The sequence below is a fragment of the Chrysochloris asiatica genome, unplaced genomic scaffold, assembly GCF_000296735.1.
Source record: "Chrysochloris asiatica unplaced genomic scaffold, ChrAsi1.0 scaffold00016, whole genome shotgun sequence".
Lineage (NCBI taxonomy): Eukaryota > Metazoa > Chordata > Mammalia > Afrosoricida > Chrysochloridae > Chrysochloris > Chrysochloris asiatica.
The window spans coordinates 5,376,563-5,395,734 of NW_006408534.1; the positions used below are offsets into that span (position 1 = coordinate 5,376,563).

The window sequence follows — 19,172 nt, forward strand, 5'->3', positions numbered from 1 at the left end:
ATTTAGGAAAAATTAGATCTTTAACTCACTTAATTAAAAAAAATGGATAGATTAAATTAAATGTGTAAAACATAATATTTAGAAGAAAATATAAAAAGATATTATTTCTGACTTTGAAGTCAGAAAAGATTTGAGAAATCACTAAAAAACACAAAAGGAAAAGATTGATAAGAATGACTACTAAAAAAAGAAAGTAAAAAGAGAAGTAATTGACTAAGAGAACATATCTGCAATGCATAGTCCAATCAGGAATAGTAATCAAGAATATGCCAAAAACAAACAGAACTCCTACAAATAATAATTTTTCAAAGACAATGTAAAAATGGCAAAGAACTTAGTTGAAGGTGAAGGCAATCTACAACAACAGGGAGGTTGGCAGGAAACAAAATGGCAAACAACTGGTATAGGCAATTCACAGAAAAGGAAACCTGAGTGGACAATTAACATATGATGAGAGACTCAACCACACTAGTAACTAGGAGAAAAAGAATTCAAGCCCCAAATGAGATACTTCACATCCATTTGTATTACAAAAATTAAAATGTCTCACAATACTAAGTTGATGGCAATAATTGGGATTGAAGAGCAGTTACAGGAATATTTAGTAAATTTGCCACTTTGTTTACATTCAACACAACAATTCTACTTTTAGATACATACTCTAGAGCTGCACTTGCTTTTACAGTGGCCCCTAGCTACATGAAGCTATCAGGCACTTGAAGTAAGCTTGGTCCAAATTGAGATGTACTATAAGGAGCTCTTAATTCTGCTCATGAGGAATCTGTACATGGATTAAGAGGCAATTGTTCAAAGAGAATATGGAAACACTGGATAGTTTTAAATTAAGAAAGGTGTATGACAGAGTTGTATTCTTTCACCATACTTACTCAACCTGTATACTGAGCAAATAATCCAAGAAGCTAGATTATATGAAGAAAAATGTGGCATCAGGATTGAAGGAAGACTCACTCATTAACAACCTGCGATACGCAGATGATACAACATTGCTTGCTGAAAGTGAAAAGGACTTAAATACTGATGAAGATCAAAGATCACAGACTTCTGTATGGATTGCATCTCAATGTAAAGAAAACAAAAATCCTCACCACTGGACCAATAAACAACATTCTTATCAACAGAGAAAAGATTGAAGTTGTCAAGGACGTCATTCGTCTTGGATCAAGTATCAAGACTCATGGAAGCAGCAGTCAAGAAATCAAAGGATGTATTGCATTAGGCAAATCTGCTGCACAAGACCTTTTTAAAGTGTTGAAGAGCAAAGATGTCAATTTAAGGACTAAGGTGCACCTAACCCAAGCCATGGTATTTTCAATAACCTCATATGCATGTGAAAGTTGGACAGTAAATAGGGAAGACCATAGAAGAATTGATGCTTTTGAGTTATGGTGTTGGAGGAGAATATTGAAAGTGCCATGGGCTGCCCATAGAACCAATAGACCTGTGTTGGAAGAGTGCAGTCAGAGTGCTCCTTGGAGGCCAAGATGGCCAAACTTCATCTCTCTTACTTCGGACAAATTGTCAGGAAGGACCAGTCGCTGGAGAAGGATATCATGTTTGGTAAGGTTGAGGGTCAGAGAAAATGAGGGAGACGCCCTAGCAAGATGGATTGGCCAAGTGGCAGTATTAATGGGCTCAAGTGTGGCAACAATAGTGAGGTTGGCCCAGTGTTTCATTCTGCTGCGCATAAGGTCGCTATGAGTCAGCACCCACTCCATGGCACCTAACAATGACAACATAAGGAGCTCTGGTAGCATAGCGGTTACGAATCGGGCTGTTAATCTCAGGAACAGCAGTTCAAAACTACCAACTGTTCTGTGGGAGAAAGAGGAGGCTTTCTGCTCTCATAAAGATTTACAGCCTAGGAAACCCTGTACAGGGTTGCTGTGAGTTGGAACCGACTCCACAGCACATATCCACCACCACCATAAGTGTAAAGTAAACTCAGGTGTTTTTCTTTGGAGATGGCTGAGGCACAACACATTAGATTTCCAAGAAACAATCTTGTTCATTGAAGGATCTATGAGGCACATCCTTAGTCTCTTTGTTGTTGTTAAGAGCCATGGAGTCGATTCTGATTCTCAGTCACCCTGAATAGGGTTTCCGAGGAGGAGTGACTGATGAGCTTGTACAGTGGATTTTGCATTTCAAACTCATCTTGCCATCCAGCGTCCAGCACATTAACCAGCAGTACCACACCATAACTCCTAATTCTCTTTGTTGTTTTTGAGTGCTGTCGAGTCAGTTCTGACTCATAGCAACCCTGTATAGGGGTTTCTGAGGAGCGACTGGTGAACTTGAATGGCTGACTTTGTGGTTCAAACCGGCCTTGTAATCCAGTGGATTAATCCACAGTGCCACACCAGGACTCCCTTATTCTCTTTGTTGTGTTATTGTTGTTAAGTGCCGTCGAGTCGGTTCCAACCCATAGCGACCCTGCACAAGGTTTCTGAGGCTATAAATCTTTACGGGAGCAGAAAGCCTTATCTTTCTTCCGCAGAGCGGCTGGTAGTTTTGAACTGCTGACCTTGCAGTTCCGCAGCCCAATTTGTAACCACTACGCTACCAGAGCACCTTTTTATTTGACTGACTAGTACTCTGAAGATAACCTTTGATCTTTCTAAAGTCTTTACAAAGATTCACAAAGATTTTGTATTCACACCCTGATTTAATCTTTGAATCTGGTTTTTCTGACAATGCTTAAGCTTTGCTCAGAAGACATTTCTTAACTCTACCTCCATACCTCCCTGAATGTGCGTGATCTCATCTGATCTTGGAAGCTAAGCAGGGCCTGGTTAGTTCTGGAGTCCTGGTGAGGCCCTGTAGTATAAGTACTGGACTGCTTGATATCAACAAAGTTCAAATCCACTGGCAGGTTCAAAACCATCAGTCTCTCTTCAAGGTCATCAGTCTCTCCTTAAGGTAACTATGATTCGGAACCAACTTGATGGCACATAAAAACAACAGCAACAATAGGAACAAGGTGCTGATGTGACCAAAACCTAAAATGTGGAAGTAGCTTTGGAACCAGCCATTGCAATGAATTATCAAACCTGGCTGAGTAGAGAGTGCTCTGGGAGGGATGGTTGGTGTCATTTCTGCAGTTACCTCCCCCCCCCCCCCGCCCCCCCTGCTTCTGAGATATTAGTTTATTACAGAAAAGAGACTCAAAAGAAATGGTTTACCAACAAGGGACTTGACCTGGCAAAGGGCAAAACCCACCTGTGTCCACTGGTGGCTGGCTGGATCATTAAGTTTTTCGGCAGGAGAGGCGGAGGGCTTAATGTCCTTTTTTATCACAGTATATACAAGCTTCTCAAATGTAAGGGCAGTTAAGGATGGTAATGGTGGTATGCAGAACCAGAAAAAGAGCTTCAAAGTAGGAAAAGGGGGCTGTCAGCTCCTCCCTAGCATGTTGTTGTGAAGTACTGTCGAGTGGATTCCTACCCATAGAGACCTTGTATAGGGTTTCTGAGGACTAGCTGGTGAGATTGAACTGCTGACCTTGCAATTCAAATGACTTTGCAGTCTGACACATTAATCCACAGTGCCACACCAGGACTCCCCTCCCTAGCATAAGCATAAGTAAAGCAGGAGAACAGAAGTTTTGGAGTGCCTAGCTGAAGAAGGAACTGTCTGCTCCTCCCTAGATAGCGGGAACAGGGGAATGGGAGGTTTAGTTTTTGTTAGGTGCCATCGAGTTGGAACGGACTCTTAGTGACTCTATGCACAACAAAATAAAACACTACTTGGTCCTGTGCTAACCTCACAATTCTTGCTATGCTTGAGTTCATTATAGTTGCCTCTGTGCCAACCCGTCTCATTGGGGGTCTTCCTCTTTTTCGCTGACCCTCCAATTTACCAAGTATGATGTCTTTCTCCAGGGACTGGTCCCTCCTGATGATATGTGTTAGAAGTATGAGAGATGAAGTCAGGCCATCCTGGCTTCTAAAGAGCCTTCTGAGTATACCTCTAACACAGATTTGTTTTTTCTTTTGGCAGTCCATGGTACTTTTAATATTCTTCTCCAATACCATAACTCAAATGCATTTAATCTTTTATAGTCTTCTACAGTCTTCTTTATTCATTGTCCAACTTTCACATGCATATGAAGTTATTGAAAATATCATGAGTCGGGTCAGGTGCACCTTAGTCCTCAAACTGACATCTTTGCTCTCGGACACTTTAAAGAGGTCTTGTGCAGCAGATTTGCCTAATGCTCCTTGTCATTTGATTTTCTTTTCTTTTTTTTAATGTTTATTGTGAATTGTGTGATAGTTTACATGGGAGAATATTAGCTTTACATTCATCCTATCATATATCATTTCATTGCCATGGTTACCAACTCTGCAATTACCTTTTGATGCATAACAAATTATCTGCAACCTAAGCAGCTGGTGTGGTGCTATAGAATCAACGCTGGACAGTGAACCTCAGATTCAGCAGTTCAAACCAACTAGCTACTCCTTGGAAGCCCTGTACAGGGTCACTATAAGTCAGAACTGGCCCAGTAGCACTTAACAACAACAACAAGCAGCTACCAAACCATACACCATTGTTTCCAAATCCTGACACCATTTCTTATCGATAGGCACAGCTAAGGATGGAGATGAAACTCCAAGAAAGGTGAATGACTGCTAGTCTTCCTGGGCACTTGACGACATTCCCTTGATTTCATTTATTATTTCTCACTTCCTGACGGTCTAGAGTCCAGTTAGAATTAGTTTAGATGGGTGGAACAGGTTCTAAGTTTCTCAGGAAGCTGTCAGTTGAAATTACAATCATCTCAAGCCTTAACTAGAACAAAGGTAAAGAGCTTATTTGGTGGGAAAACGTTAAACATAGGTAGAAAAGAGGGAAAATGCAGGCTGGGGTAGAAACATTACAAAATGTTTTTTAGTTGTCTGGAATAATATTGGTACTTTCATTTATTTTGATGAGTTCTTCATTGTACGTGCAAAGAAAATAGATAGCAACCTGCAAAATAGAAAATGTTATTTTTACGTTGTTTCAGATCAACTTCTAAATAAAGGAAAATGAAGTCACGTTTCCTAGGAGTAATGAATGACCTGTTCTTTGGAACATTGTGGTAGTTGTCTTCTGCCCCCTGCTGTTGTTAATTAGCAATGCGTTAAATGAACCACTGGGATGGATATATTTGCACTTGTATGGCATTTACAAAAGGAGCTCTGGTAGCATTTGTTGTTGTTGTTGTTAAATGCTGTGAAGTAGATTCCGACCCATAGCGACCCTGTATAGGGTTTCCAAGGAGTGACTAGTGAGCTTGAACCACTGACCTTGTAGTTCAAACGACTTTGCAATCTGACGCATTAGTCCACAGCACCACACCAGGAGCATGTTGTTGTTGTTGTTAAGTGCCGTTGAGTCAGTTCCGACCCATAGCGACCCTGTACAGGGTTTCCGAGGGTGTAAATCCTTACCAGAGTAGAAAGCCTCATCTTTCTCCCGCGGAGCGGCTGGTGGTTTCGAACCGCTGACCTTAAGGTTCGCAGCCCGATTCGTAGCCACTACGCTACACCAGGAGCATGTTGTTGTTGTTGTTGTTAAGTGCCGTTGAGTCGGTTCCGACCCATAGCGACCCTGTACAGGGTTTCCGAGGGTGTAAATCTTTACGGGAGTAGAAAGCCTCATCTTTCTCCCGCGGAGCGGCTGGTAGTTTCGAACCACTGACCTTAAGGTTCGCACCCCGATTCGTAACCACTACGCTACACCAGGAGCATAGTGGTTGCAAATTGGATTGCTAATCTCATGGTCAGCAGTTCAAAACTACCAGCTGTTCCATGGGAGAAAGATGAGGCTTTCTGCTCCCATAAAGATTTACAGCCTCAGAAACCTTGTGCAGTGTCGCTATGAGTCGGAACCGACTCCATGGCACATAATCACCATAACCAGCATTTACAAATAGAACTTAGTTGTAGCATATTTGTTCCTAAGACCATGGAAAACTCCACTTGCGCTCAACTATAGAGTCATCCAGGTTTGCTCAGTGTTTCTGCTCTCTGGATGCGGCATGATTATTTGAGCCATATGGATTGTTGCTGAATGAAGTACTCTTGGTCATCAGTTGCTTGTTTTGTTTTTTGTTTTCTTAAGCTTTTGATTGTGAATGATCATCATTCTGTTACAGAATAGATCATCAGCTTTACATTCAACAAATCATATGCTTTGTTTCATCTCAATGATTGCAATCCCCTCCATGTAACAACAGTTCTCCCACATCTTCCCTATACTTCCTATTCCCATTCCACCCTTCTTCCCAGCCCTTCTGAAGTATGATGTGTCATATTCCTATATCACTGACTTATTCCAGTGGGAATGAAGTCAAGTGCCCAGGAAGTCATTCTACTTTTCTTGGGATTTCTTCTCCTTCCTTAGCTGTGTCTATAGATAAGAGATGGTGTCAGGGTTTGGAAATACTGGTTTATGGTTTGGTAGGCTCAGCTCTATATAACAGGGCTAGCAAGGTCATACATACAATCTGAGCCTGAACAACTGCTTGTTTAAAAACAAAACAGAAAATTATGTTTTGTAAACCCCAAAGTTTTATTATATTATTAAATCAGGGATAAATAACATGTAGCAATAAAATAAGAAAACTCTGATTTAAGTGATGGATGGGCACTTTAGTCTATTTGAGGTACCTATAGCTGTAACCAGGGTTCTGCTCTGCTAAAACAAGATCTCAAATCACCCAGCAACATAATCTGCCTGTGGTTTGCTAGTTGAATTGTGATCATAATTTTCTAGGAAACTGTTTTTCAGAGGCCTTCTTTCCTTATCAAAGTTAAGGACTGCTCCCCTTCCTCCTGTCATAAAATGAGGGGTGCATTTTAAGTATAGGTTTTTAAAAATGTACATAGTACTTTTTCTCTTTTTCACTATACTAAAATTTGTTGTATAAATAAAAACATGGTATAAGCCAAATACGTTTAGAGCTCAACTAAACAGTGTTTCTCTGCTGGTCCTGAAATTGAATTACTCTTTCAAATAGTAAAACCAACTCCACATTGAATTCCCTTCTCTGAGTTACCTTGTTTCAGAGATCTCATCACGTTGGTAACAGAAGAAAATGGTAACTCTCACAGTAATTCAAGCAGGAAGAGGTAGGGCAGTAAAACCAGGTCTTCTCAATTGAAGTAAAGCCAAAGAGCTAAGCTAGCTTCAAATGACACCATTTGCTGTTTCAACCCAAAAGAAATAGTTTATGCCATTAAAAGCAGGACTTGGAACTGTCTAAATTTCTCAGTCATCTACTCAGTTTCCATTTTATTCTGATAGGATTTTTGGCTGAATGTATACAAAGTTAACTAGTGGTTCAAAAAGAATGGGGATGAAAAAGAAAAAAGAGAAAGTGAAACAGATATTAGGGAAGGGGAGTAAGAAAGAAAACATGTTTATTTTATATTTTGCATTTAATCTCATATAACCCTGGTAAGTATATATTATATTCATATTATTGATTAATGACATGAGATTTAAAGAGACTTAGTGACTGGACAGGACTCTATGCTGGGTCTGTCTAATTCAAACTCTTCTTCTATTCTTACTACCTGAAGCATAAGGAAGAGCTAAAAAAAAATACGCTTGGAGACTGTGACCCATTCAATTTAAAGTTTTGTTGACACATTGGTGTAAGAACAGTAGGACAGCCTGTCTAGTAATCAAGGTAAGCACATGCTTAGGGCACCAACAAAACAAGGGCACCATTTGTCCAAAGCACAGACCCAAAGATGCCAAGCAGGTGGGACAATAGGAAAATTGAATATTACAATGGATGGGAAGTCCAGAGCACTACATGAAATTGAGACCAGCTCCGGACCAGATATAAAGTGTATGCAGGGCCACAAGGGTGCTCACAAACAAGGTTTGTGACCCCTGTCACTTCAACACCTTCATTGACATCTGTCTCCTATGGCCTCCTCACATGTAATTGAAACTCCTTATCTTGTTGGGTCTTTTGGAAGTATACTATTTCTTGCCAATAAATACAAGGTGGGGGTGGACTGTCAAGTCTGACTCTTGCTACATTCATTCACCTAATAAGCAATTGGATCTAACATGAGAGGTTACTGCACAAGGACAAATTATATTAATAGATAACAGATCTCTGATCCATTTTGAGAGAACCAACTTTTACATCCTTGTCTGTTGATCCAACAACTCCAGCCAGAAGGGCCAGAAATTCTCTTTGCCATGATATAAACACGAGGGTACACTCTTGTACAAGTTCTGGTAAGCAACCAATGGGAACTCCAGTCTTAGATGACACCCTAAAGTGAGGAGACTCCAATAAATATAGCATTGCAATGAATTCAGTCAAGTTATTTTTCACCTGAATAACATCTATGTTCAGAGTTATGTCCTAAGTTCTATAAAAATACTGCTTATAACTTTAACCTTAAAATATGTTTGGCATGCAGATAAACACAATCGAGCATTTAATATAAAATTAACAAGCATAATATTTAATATGGCACTAACATACCGAATGTTCAGAAAATCTGGAAATATTAATGACCTGACATGAAACATTTAAATTTATATATTGAGTTTAATTTTTATTGTCTGTTGCACAAGACACAGTGCTTGATATTATTCTATGTTGTTACTGTTGTTAAGTGTCATCAAGTCAGTTCTGACTCACAGCCACCCTATATAGGGTTTCTGAGGAGGGACTGGTGGGTTTGAACCACCGACCCTGTGGCTCAAACTAATCTTTTGCTTCAGCACATTATCCTGCAGCACCACATATTACTCTATATATGATAATAAATTAGATATAAGGCACCTTAAGATGAGGCAAAATTTCATATTTACCATGCAAAATATGTTTCTGTTTTGCAACAATGAGTGTATTTCTAAATTTATCTTCCAAGAAAGCAGCAAAGGACATTTATTAAAAGATTACATTTATGTTTATCAGAATATTTATATATCTTATGTAAGGAAATTGAGTAATTCTTATGGAAATGAATTAAATAAATATTATATATTAAAAATTATATAATCCATTTCCCCCCTTTCTCTCAGACTGACTTTCTTTTATGAAATTTCTTGGTATCTTTATGACTTGCAAACCAAATTTTCTCATTGAGAAGTAGTGTTATTGTGACATTGGTTATATATGTATGTATGGGAGTTGAACAATTTCACACACAAAAATGTATATTTTACAAATTGTATGTATGATAATAATTCTATTGTCATTTTTGACCATTTGGGTATTACTTCACATTCTCTCTCATAGACAGCATATCAATAACATTATAATCATATGACTTGTGACACTTCTAGTCCTGTGCAAAGCAAACCATAGCATGTCTTCAGGTTTAGCATACTGTTGCACTTGCATCGTGCTCTGTACGATCAGTCTCAGTGCTGTTAGGTATCAGCAGTTGTTTGATAAATTGTGAAGATGCAGCCTCAAACGGTGAGAAGTGCATGCACAAGTCTTAGCTATCCAGGGCTGCTACAACAGAAATACCACAAGTGGATACCTTTAACAAACAGAAACACACTTTCTAATAGTTTAGGAGGCTAGAAGTCCAAATTCAGCATGCTGGTTCTAGGGGAAGGCTTTCTATCTTTTACCCTTTCAACATCTCTAGACTCACCATTCCTTGGAGATAGTTCCCCTCTCCCCCCCTCCCCTTTTAGTGTGGGTGCTTTTTCTTAATCTTTTACAATAATGGACCTATGCCATATTTCTCCTTTTGTGACTGACTAATTTCACTCAGCATAATGTCCTCAAGTTTTATCCATGTTATGCGGTGGCTTGCAGCTTCCTCGTTATTCTTCAAGGTAGCATAGTATTCCATTGTGTGTATGTACCACAGTTTGTTTATCCATTCTTTCATAGATGGGTATTTAGGCTGTGTCCATCTTTTTGCTATTGTAAATAGTGCTGCTATGAACATTGGTGTGCGTATATTTACTCGCGTTATGTCTCATATTTCTTGTGGATAATTACCAAGTAGAGGAACTGCTGGATCATAAGGTATCTCTATTTCCAACCTTCTGAGGAAGCGCCATATTGTTTTCCAGAGTGGTTGGATCATTTTGCAATCCTACCAGCAATGTAAGAGGTTCCCAGTCTCTCCACATCCTCGCCAACATTTATTGTCCTCTACTTTTTTTATCTTTGCTGTTATTGCTGGTGTGAGATGATATCTCATTGTTGTTTTGATTTGCATCTCTCTAATGGCTAGTGTTTCTCTGTTATTCATAACAACGTATTGCATTAGGCAAATCTGCTGCACAAGACCTTTTTAAAGTGTTGAAGAGAAACAATGTCAGCTTGAGGACTAAGGTACGCCTGACACAAGCCATGGTATTCTCAATAACCTCATATGCATGTGAAAGCTGGACAGTAAATTAGGAAGACCATAGAAGAATTGGTGCTTTTGAGTTGTGGTGTTGGAGGAGAATATTGAAAGTGCCATGGGCTGCCAAAAGAACCAACAGATCTGTGTTGGAAGAAGTGTGGCCAGAGTGCTCCTTGGAGGCCAGGATGGCCAGGCTTTGTCTCTCATGCTTCAGACATGCTGTCAGTTGGGACCAGTCTCTGGAGAAGGATATCCTATTTGGTTAAGTGGAAGGTCAGAGAAAAAGAGGGAGACCCCCAACGAGATGGCCTGGCCCAGTGGCAGCATCGATGGACTCAAGTGTGGCAACATTAGTGAAGTTGGCCCAGGACCAGCAGTGTTTCGTTCTGCTGTGATAGGGTACCGACTCAATGGCACCTAACAACAACAACAATGGCTAGTGATCATGAACATTTCTTCATATGTTTGTTGGCTGCCTGGATTTCCTCCTTGGTGAAGTGTCTGTTCATGTCCTGTGCCCACTTTTTAATTGGGTTATTTGTCCTTTTCTTGTAGAGGTGTTATAGGTTCTCATATATTTAAAGATTTTTTTCCCATTCTGAGGGCTCCCTTTTTACTCGTTTGATAAAGCCTTTTGATGCATATACATTTTTAATTTTTAGTATGTCCCGTTGATCTGTTTTGTCTATTTTTGTTTATGTAAGTTTCAAAATGTTTGGTAGTCTGTGTATGCCCTGTATTAGAGTGCTCATATTTTCCCCTATTTTTTCATTGATTCCTATCCAGGAGCATGGTATATTCTTCCATTTTTGTAGGTATCTTTTGGTTTCTTGTAGTAGTGTTTTGTAATTTTCTTTGTATAGGTCCTTTGTTTCTCTGGTTACATTTCTTCCTAGATATTTTATCCTTTGGGTGGCTATTTTAAATGGTATTGCTTTCCTAATGTCCTTTTCAATGCTGTTGTTTTTGGTATAGAGGAATCCAACTGATTTTTGTATGAATCCTCCAATGAGGTCTAGTAGCTTTTTACTGAGTCTTTGGGGTTTTCTATATATAGTATGATATCGTCTGCAAATAGAGTTTTATTTCCTCTTTGCCAATTCAGATGTCCTTGATTTCCCTGTCTTGCCATATAGCTCTGGCTAAGATTTACAGCACAATATTGAATAGGAATGGTGACAAAGGGCATCCTTGTCTAGTTCCTATTCTCAGAGGGAAGGCTTTCAGGTTCTTTCCATTGAGAGGAATGTAGGCTCTTCATTTTGTATATATGTTCTTGGTTATGTTGAGGAATTTCCCTTCAATTCCTACTTTGTTGAGGGTTTTTATCAGGAATGGATGTTGCATTTTGTCAAGCGACTTTTCTGCATCAATCAATATGATTATTTGGTTTTCTTTTCTCTTGTTTATATGGTGGATTACATTGATTGTTTTTCTAATGTTGAACCATTCTTGCATCCCTGATATGAATCCCACTGGGCATAATGTATTATTTTTTTGATGTGCTGCTGGATTCTGTTGGCAGCATTTTGTTGAGAATTTTTGCATCTATGTTCATGAGGGATATTGGTCTATAATTTTCTTTCTTAGTGATGTCTTTCCCTGGTTTTGGTATGAGGGTTGTGCTTGCTTCATAAAATGTATTAGGAAGTTTTCCATCCTCTTCTATCTTCTGGAATAATTTGAATAGAATTGGTGATAACTCTTTCCTGAATGTCTGGTAGAACTCACCAGTGAAGCCATCTGGTCCTGGACTTCTTTTGGTTGGGGGCTTTTTGATGACCTGGTCAATGTCTTCTATTGTTATGCGTCTGTTCAAGTCTTCTACTTCACTCTGTTTAGGTAGGTCGTGTTTTTCTAAAAATGTATCCATCTCTTCTTAGTTTCCAAATTTGTTGGAGTACAACTCTTCATAGTATTCTGTTATTATCTTTTTTATTTCCTTTGGTTCCGTTGTGACATCATCCATGTGGTTTCTAATGCATGTTATTTGTGTCTTCTCCCTGTTTTCTTTTGTTAGGTTTGCCAATGGTTTGTCAATTTTATTAATTTATTAATTTTATTAATTTTATTAATCATTTCAAAGTCCTATTGGTTCTTTCTATAGTTTTTCTGTTTTCCATCTCATTTATTTCTGCTCTGGTCTTTTATTATTTTTTTCACTTGGTGACTGTAGGTTCCCTCTGTTGGTCTTTTTCTAGTTGCTGGAGATGCTTTGTTAATGTGTTAATTTTGATTCTTCCTTATTTTTGGATGTGTGCATTTATCACAATAAATTATCCTCTCAGCACCACATTTGCTGTGTCCCAAAGATTTTGGTATGTTGTGTTTTCATTCTCATTTGTTTCTAGGAACTTTCTGAATTCACGTTTAATTTATTCTATTATCCAGTTGCTCTTCAGGGTGTTATTCAGTTTCCATGTATTAAACTTTATTTACTTGGTCTTCTTATTGTTGATTTTTAATTTTATGGCATTGTGGTCTGAAAGGATGCTTTGTAGTATTTTGATGTTTGCAGATTTATGGAGGCTTGCTTTGTGGCCTAACACAAGGTCAATTCTGAAGACTGTTCCATGTGCACTGGAAAAGAATGTATATTGTGCTGATGTTGAGTTGAGTTTTCTAATTTGGCATCTTTTCATTTGTTCTTAAACAAGTATAGCATCAAAATTGAAGAATGAACAATTGAAAGCAAAAATGATGAAAGTCAGCTTTTCATTGTGAAACATCAACAGGATTTTTCAATGATTGCTTAAACAACTACATTCAAAGACTCATTTTCTTTGTTGTAGAATACGTAGAACATTATTTTGTAGAAAATGTGGTATATAGTAAAAGTCTTTGTGTCCCACATGAACTAAAAGTTTTATAATCCAGTTTATCTCATTCTACTAAAATAACATACACCGCTTTTGCATTCAATTGCTAATGGTTACATTTAAAAATAAATAATGTTATCCATAACTAAAGCACACACACACATATATGTTGTTAAGTGCCATCTGTATAGGGCTTCTGAGGTTGTAAATCTTTGCAGAAGTCAAAAGTCTCATCTTTCTCCCATAGAGTACTCATGGATTCGAACTGACGACATTATGATTCACATTTTAGTGCTTATCCTACAGAGTCACCATGCTCCATATATATATGTATCTCACATATCACATTTAGTTTATGAGTAAGCAAAGGAATGGGTACCACAGATTATCAGTGCCCTTACATATGTTAATAGGGCCCTGAAGGAAGGTGTAGGGTATGAGGATGAAAGGGTCAAGGTGAGGATGGCAGGTTCAGAAGTATTAGTTAAGAAGATTGGGAATTGAATATGGTGACCAAAGAGATCTGGAAAACCTCCTGAAATCCTCAGCTTATGTTTTGATGGGTTGGAGAGGTTAGAGAACATTTGTGGCTCTTGATTTAGCCTGATGTAAATAGACAAGGCAGCATGTTTTGTCCAGGAGGGAGGGGGAAGTAAACTGGGAAGAAGGACTTAATCTGATTTATATGCTAAAAGAACGAGATTGGTTGCAGTTGGGAGAAAAGATAACAGTAGATCAAATACGGAACTAATGAAACCAGTCAGGAGGCTAAGAGAGTAGCCAAGGTTGGTAACAAGAACCTGGTTTGTAATGGAGGAGACAGTGAAAAGTGCTTAGATTAAAATTATATTTTGAAGGTGGTGCTAATATTATAACTGATGGATTGGATGCAAGGTGCGAGAAAAGTGAAGTCAAAGATAATTTTGAAATTTAGTTGGCCTGAGCAAGTGAATCAAAGAATAGTAATTTACTGGTATGGCTGTGTATTAGACTAGAAACAGTTTTGAAAATATGAAGAGCCGAGTTCAGTCTGAGATACAAGTTTCTTGTATCTTTATTAGTCATTCAAGAAAAAAAATTGAGAAGATAGTTGGATTTACGAGTCTGGAGATATGAGTATATGAGAGTTGGATATTAGCCAAAAGAATATGTATACCCAGAGAAACAGTGATGCCAGAGATAATGACAGAGATAATGACTCTAGACCCAGAGAGGGAGAGGGGCTGTGTATTGATGACAGAAGGGCAGGCTTGTGGGGTATACCCTTTGGTTGTTTGATGATGCATGGAGGGGATTGTAACCATGCCAATGAAATGATATACGATAGGATGAAAGTAAGGCTAATGTTTTCCCATGTAAACTATAATTCACAATAAAAACTTAAAAAAAAAAAAAGTAACTAATTGTGTCAAGTGTTCTTTAAGTGACATTATCCAGATCGAGGGTCTTAAATCTGTATATGCTGACAACCCCCATATCTATACCTCCACAGTTGCAACATCTACACTTGGATGCTGAGTAGGCATCTTACATTTTACATATCCACACACCGGACATCTGATTTTCATTCCATTTGTTCCTACTCAAGCCTTCTCCATCTCAGTAAAGGACAACATTGCCGCTTCAGCTGTCAGATCAGGAATCTTTGATCCATCTAACATATCTCCTCATGCATCCTTCAGCTAGCTCATCAAAAACCTATTAGTTATAACTCCAAAATCTAAAGAGAACCTCATCTTTTCTCACCGTTTATACTACGGTCACTTTGATCCCAGCCACCATGACCACTCATTTGGATGATTTGTAGAGCCTTCTAACTGTACTCACTCTTGGCCATGCTAAAAATTAAAATGTGTCCCTCCAAAAGATATATTGAAGACCTTTTACTTGAAAATGAGATATTGTCTGTGTCTTTGAAGATGTTATCAATTAACATGAAATCATACCATGTCCTGATCCAATCTAAGTGGTGTCCTATTAAAAAGAAGAGACACAGAGAGACAGAGAAAAGACGGTTGTGTGATGAAGTAGTTAAAGTGAAGCTGCGAATCAAGAAATGCATAGGACAACCTGAAACAGGGTGAGCCAAGGAAGGCTCCTAGAGACTTTGTAAGGAGCATGGCCTTGCTCACCCTACAAATTTTGACTCCAGGCTCCATAGCTTGGAAGTAATACATTTCTGCTGTTGAAGCCACCTACTTTGCAGTGCTTTGTCCCAGCAGCTCTAGGAAATAATACTGTAGACCATTGTCTACTCTTAACACAGATACCAGATTATCCTTTAAAAATATAAGTCAGATACTATCACCCTTCTACTTAATAATTTCCTATGTTCCTTTGTCACTCAGAGTAAAAACTAAAACAAAATTCTTATAATGAATTACAAGTAAGTGGTTATATGTTTTGGCTGGCTTGATAGTTCATTTTTATGCCTACTGTCTTAGGCTGGGTTTTCTAGAGAAGCAAAACAAGTGAAACGTGGTGGTTATGTGCCATAGACTCAGTACTGACTCATAGCAACCCTGTAAAGGGTTTCCAAGGCTGTACATCTTTATGGGAATGGAAAGCCTCATCTTTCTCCCATGGAACCACTAGCTGTTTTGAACTGCTGACCATGAGATTAACGACCAGACTTGTAACCACTATGCTACCAGAGCTCCTTAAGTGAAATAGATAGATAGATAGATAGATAGATAGATAGATAGATAGATAGATAGATAGATAGATTGATTGATTGATTGATTGATAGATCCGGCAATGTAGTGGTTACGAATTTGGCTGTGAACCTCAGAGCCAGCAGTTCGAAACTACCAGCTGTTCCACGGGAGAAAGATGAGGCTTTCTGCTCCCATAAAGATTTATAGCCTCGGAAACTCTGTACAGGGTCGCTATGAGTCAGAACCAACTCCAAGGCACATAACAACAACAACAACAGCAATATATGCTGTTGTTGTTGTTGTTATGTTATAAAGGAGTAACAGTGGCTTCAACAGAGACATTCTTGGTAGCCCTGAAGATGGCTACAGTATGTCACAGGTAGTGTTAATCTCAGCCGTGGTTCCTGAGTTCTTCAGTAGGACTGAGAGAGTGATGGAATTCTGTACTAAGTATACAATAGCAGGGGGGTAGGAGCATGGTCTCAGACGAGTATAGTCTCCAGTAGCCTTGGGTGACAATGTAGATTTTTCACGTAGATGACCTGTAGACGCTATGAGCTTCTGTAGGCATCAGCCCAGTGAAGCAGACCTGGGCTTCTGCAGAGGTGGTAGTGATTCCTTGCAGTATCCAATCTCTGGGTTGTAGTATACCTACGGCCCACTTTGGTCTTCTAGGTTTTTTTTTTTAGCACTTTGAGAAAATTTCCCCTATATTAAATCCCTTTGTGCTTAAAATAATTAATAAGTCCTAGTGTGGTGCTGTGGGTTAGTGCACTGGACTGCAAGGTTGATGGTTCAAGCTCACCAGCTGCTCCTCGGGAACCCTATACAGGGTGGCTGTGAGTCAGAACCAACTCGATGGCACTTAACAATAACAACAACATAACAGAAACACCACAGGTGGATGACTTTTTTTTCGTTTGCACATTAGTTTATTGTATTCTAAGATCAAAGTTGTTTATCCACATTAGTTTTCAATCTAGAAGCATAGAACTCAACACACACTGGGATTGCATTGAACTCAGTGGGTCGGTCAGCCTCTATTCATTGTGTGACCCTGAGCACAGGTCATTCTCTATGTTTCAAATTTCCATCTAAAAATTAAGCAGAATAACCCCTTCTTGGTCTTCCTCAGACTGGATGTGACACATTAAGTAGGTTCTTAAATAAATGGGACAGAATAAAATATTTGTATGAGTAGAAAGACAATTGAGATATTTTGTTAACTGGACACTCTGCATTATTTACAATAAGAAGTAATATTCCCTGAAAAGATTCTGTATTTATTTACGTACATTTTAAACAGTTACTACAGGAAATCATTTCCCCCACCCTATTTAATATTTACAGATGTCTTTGGGAACAAAAAGTCAAAGCATAAACACACTTGAGAAGATTATCTGTGTTCCCTTCCCCACCAAGTCCTACAGTATTCATGCAAACAGGGCTTGCTACGCTTTCCCCATCTTGCCAATCTTTCTGCCAATGAGCCAACGTTATAGAGCAAACAGCTCGACTATCCAAAGTCACAGTGGATGCTCTGGTGTTTTTCTGTCCATCAAGTCACAGAGGAAGCTCTACTGAGCCAGACAGAGTTTGTACTCACAAATGTAGAATGAATTTGTTTGCATGAAGATAGCTAAAAGATTAACAATCAGTAGTTAAGGAAACATGACTGTTTGTAGAATGGGCAGTATTGCTGCATTACTAATAGTAAAAAAGCAGGGTTCACTGAAAACGTCCTATTAGCCATTTATTTATAAACATTTTGTTAGTATAAGAAATTTTTAAATTTTAAGGATTTAAGTTATAGGGAAAATATGAAATGAACTGTTTCTAACATTGAATGTAACTGCTTCGGACACTAGATAGTTTAAAATGCAAATCTGGAAATTGAGTTCCCTTAGGATTCCAGGGCTCTAGTTAAAATTTCTTTTTCTTATTGGTGTTATTTCCATTTGCTGCTACTGATAAACTATCTTTTTTTTTTCAACTAAATAATTCTTTCAATTTACTCATTCTTCAATTAAACGTCACTCAACAGATATTTGTGAAATGTCTAGTAAGTTTCCAGGCTCTGAACTAAACATTGGAAATAGAAAATGAAAGAGAGTCTCTGATCTTAAGGAATTTGTAGGAAAAGGGCATAAAGAGACAAATAATCCAGTGATTGCAATATGGTTACGGTAGCACAAGAGTCCCTGCACGGTACAAACAGTTAAGCTTTTGGCTGCTAGCCAAAAAGTTAGAAGTTTGAGTCCACCCAGACGATCTACTGAAAAACAACAACAACCAGTTACTGGAAATCCCATGGAACACAGGTCTACTGGGACACACATGGAATCTCTATCAGTCAGGATTGACCTTACAGAAACTCATCATGGAAACAGAACAAGAGTACTTTAACTCAACTTCTGGCCGCTAGAGATGGTGGAGCAAGAGAGGGAGATGGTGGGAGGGAAGACTTCTAAGTGTTAGAGAGGTGGACTTCTGAAGGCTGCTGATACACTATCTTGTGAGCCAGAAAAGTGATGTCAGCAACTCTACGAAAACCATCAGTCAATTTCTTGAATTTTTTAATAGCGAGAGAGGCAGCTGTCAGTGTTTCACAATAAACTGTCTTCTGCTCAGTTTCCATCGCTCCCTGAGGCAAGCCAATAGGTGCTCCTGTCTCCTCCAGGTAACCTTTATCCCACACTTGTACTCAGGAGTGTCTTTAACCAGAATAGGCCCAGGCTCAGCTCCTGGGAGAACTAGTAAGATAAGTGTAGCTTGGCAGGCTGTTTTCCTTCTGATCTGGGGGAATGGGTTGTTCCCTCACAGGTGATGACTCTGGGGTCTGGATATCAGGTAGAATGAAGACGTGAGCTGGGTTTTGAAGCGTAGGTACTGACAGTTCCCCACAGCTTGGGGGACTGAGCATTGGCACTAAGGGTCGTCTGGAAATGTCCTTTTCAGACTGCTTGAGACAATCCCTGATTAAAGGGAGCCCCAATGTCATTGAACTGGAAGACTGAACTCTCAAAGGTCAGATGTGGAAACTTGGAGGCAGTAGATTTTCGACTTGAATGTCTTGCCTCTCGATGATGATGTTTCTGGAAAATTGGGAAACAACTTTCTGCTGTTATTTCAAACTGAGGCAATACCCAGGAGGTGATGGTGTCGTGATCAATGGGCTTGCTAGGCACAGGTCGAGAGTGGCTGATGCGAAGCTGTTGCGATGCATAGTGCTGCCCTCCAGTGGTTTTTGGTGGAATAGCATCACTGTTTTCGCTTTTTTCTGGGAGGCAGGAATTGTTGTTAAGTGCCATGGAGTCGGTTCTGACCCATAG

At 39.1% G+C, this 19,172-nt stretch overlaps 1 pseudogene; it reads right to left on the reverse strand.

The window, feature by feature from the left end:
* Positions 1 to 18,438: 18,438 nt before the first annotated feature.
* On the reverse strand, positions 18,439 to 19,134 carry LOC102831666 (annotated as a pseudogene).
* Positions 19,135 to 19,172: the final 38 nt, after the last annotated feature.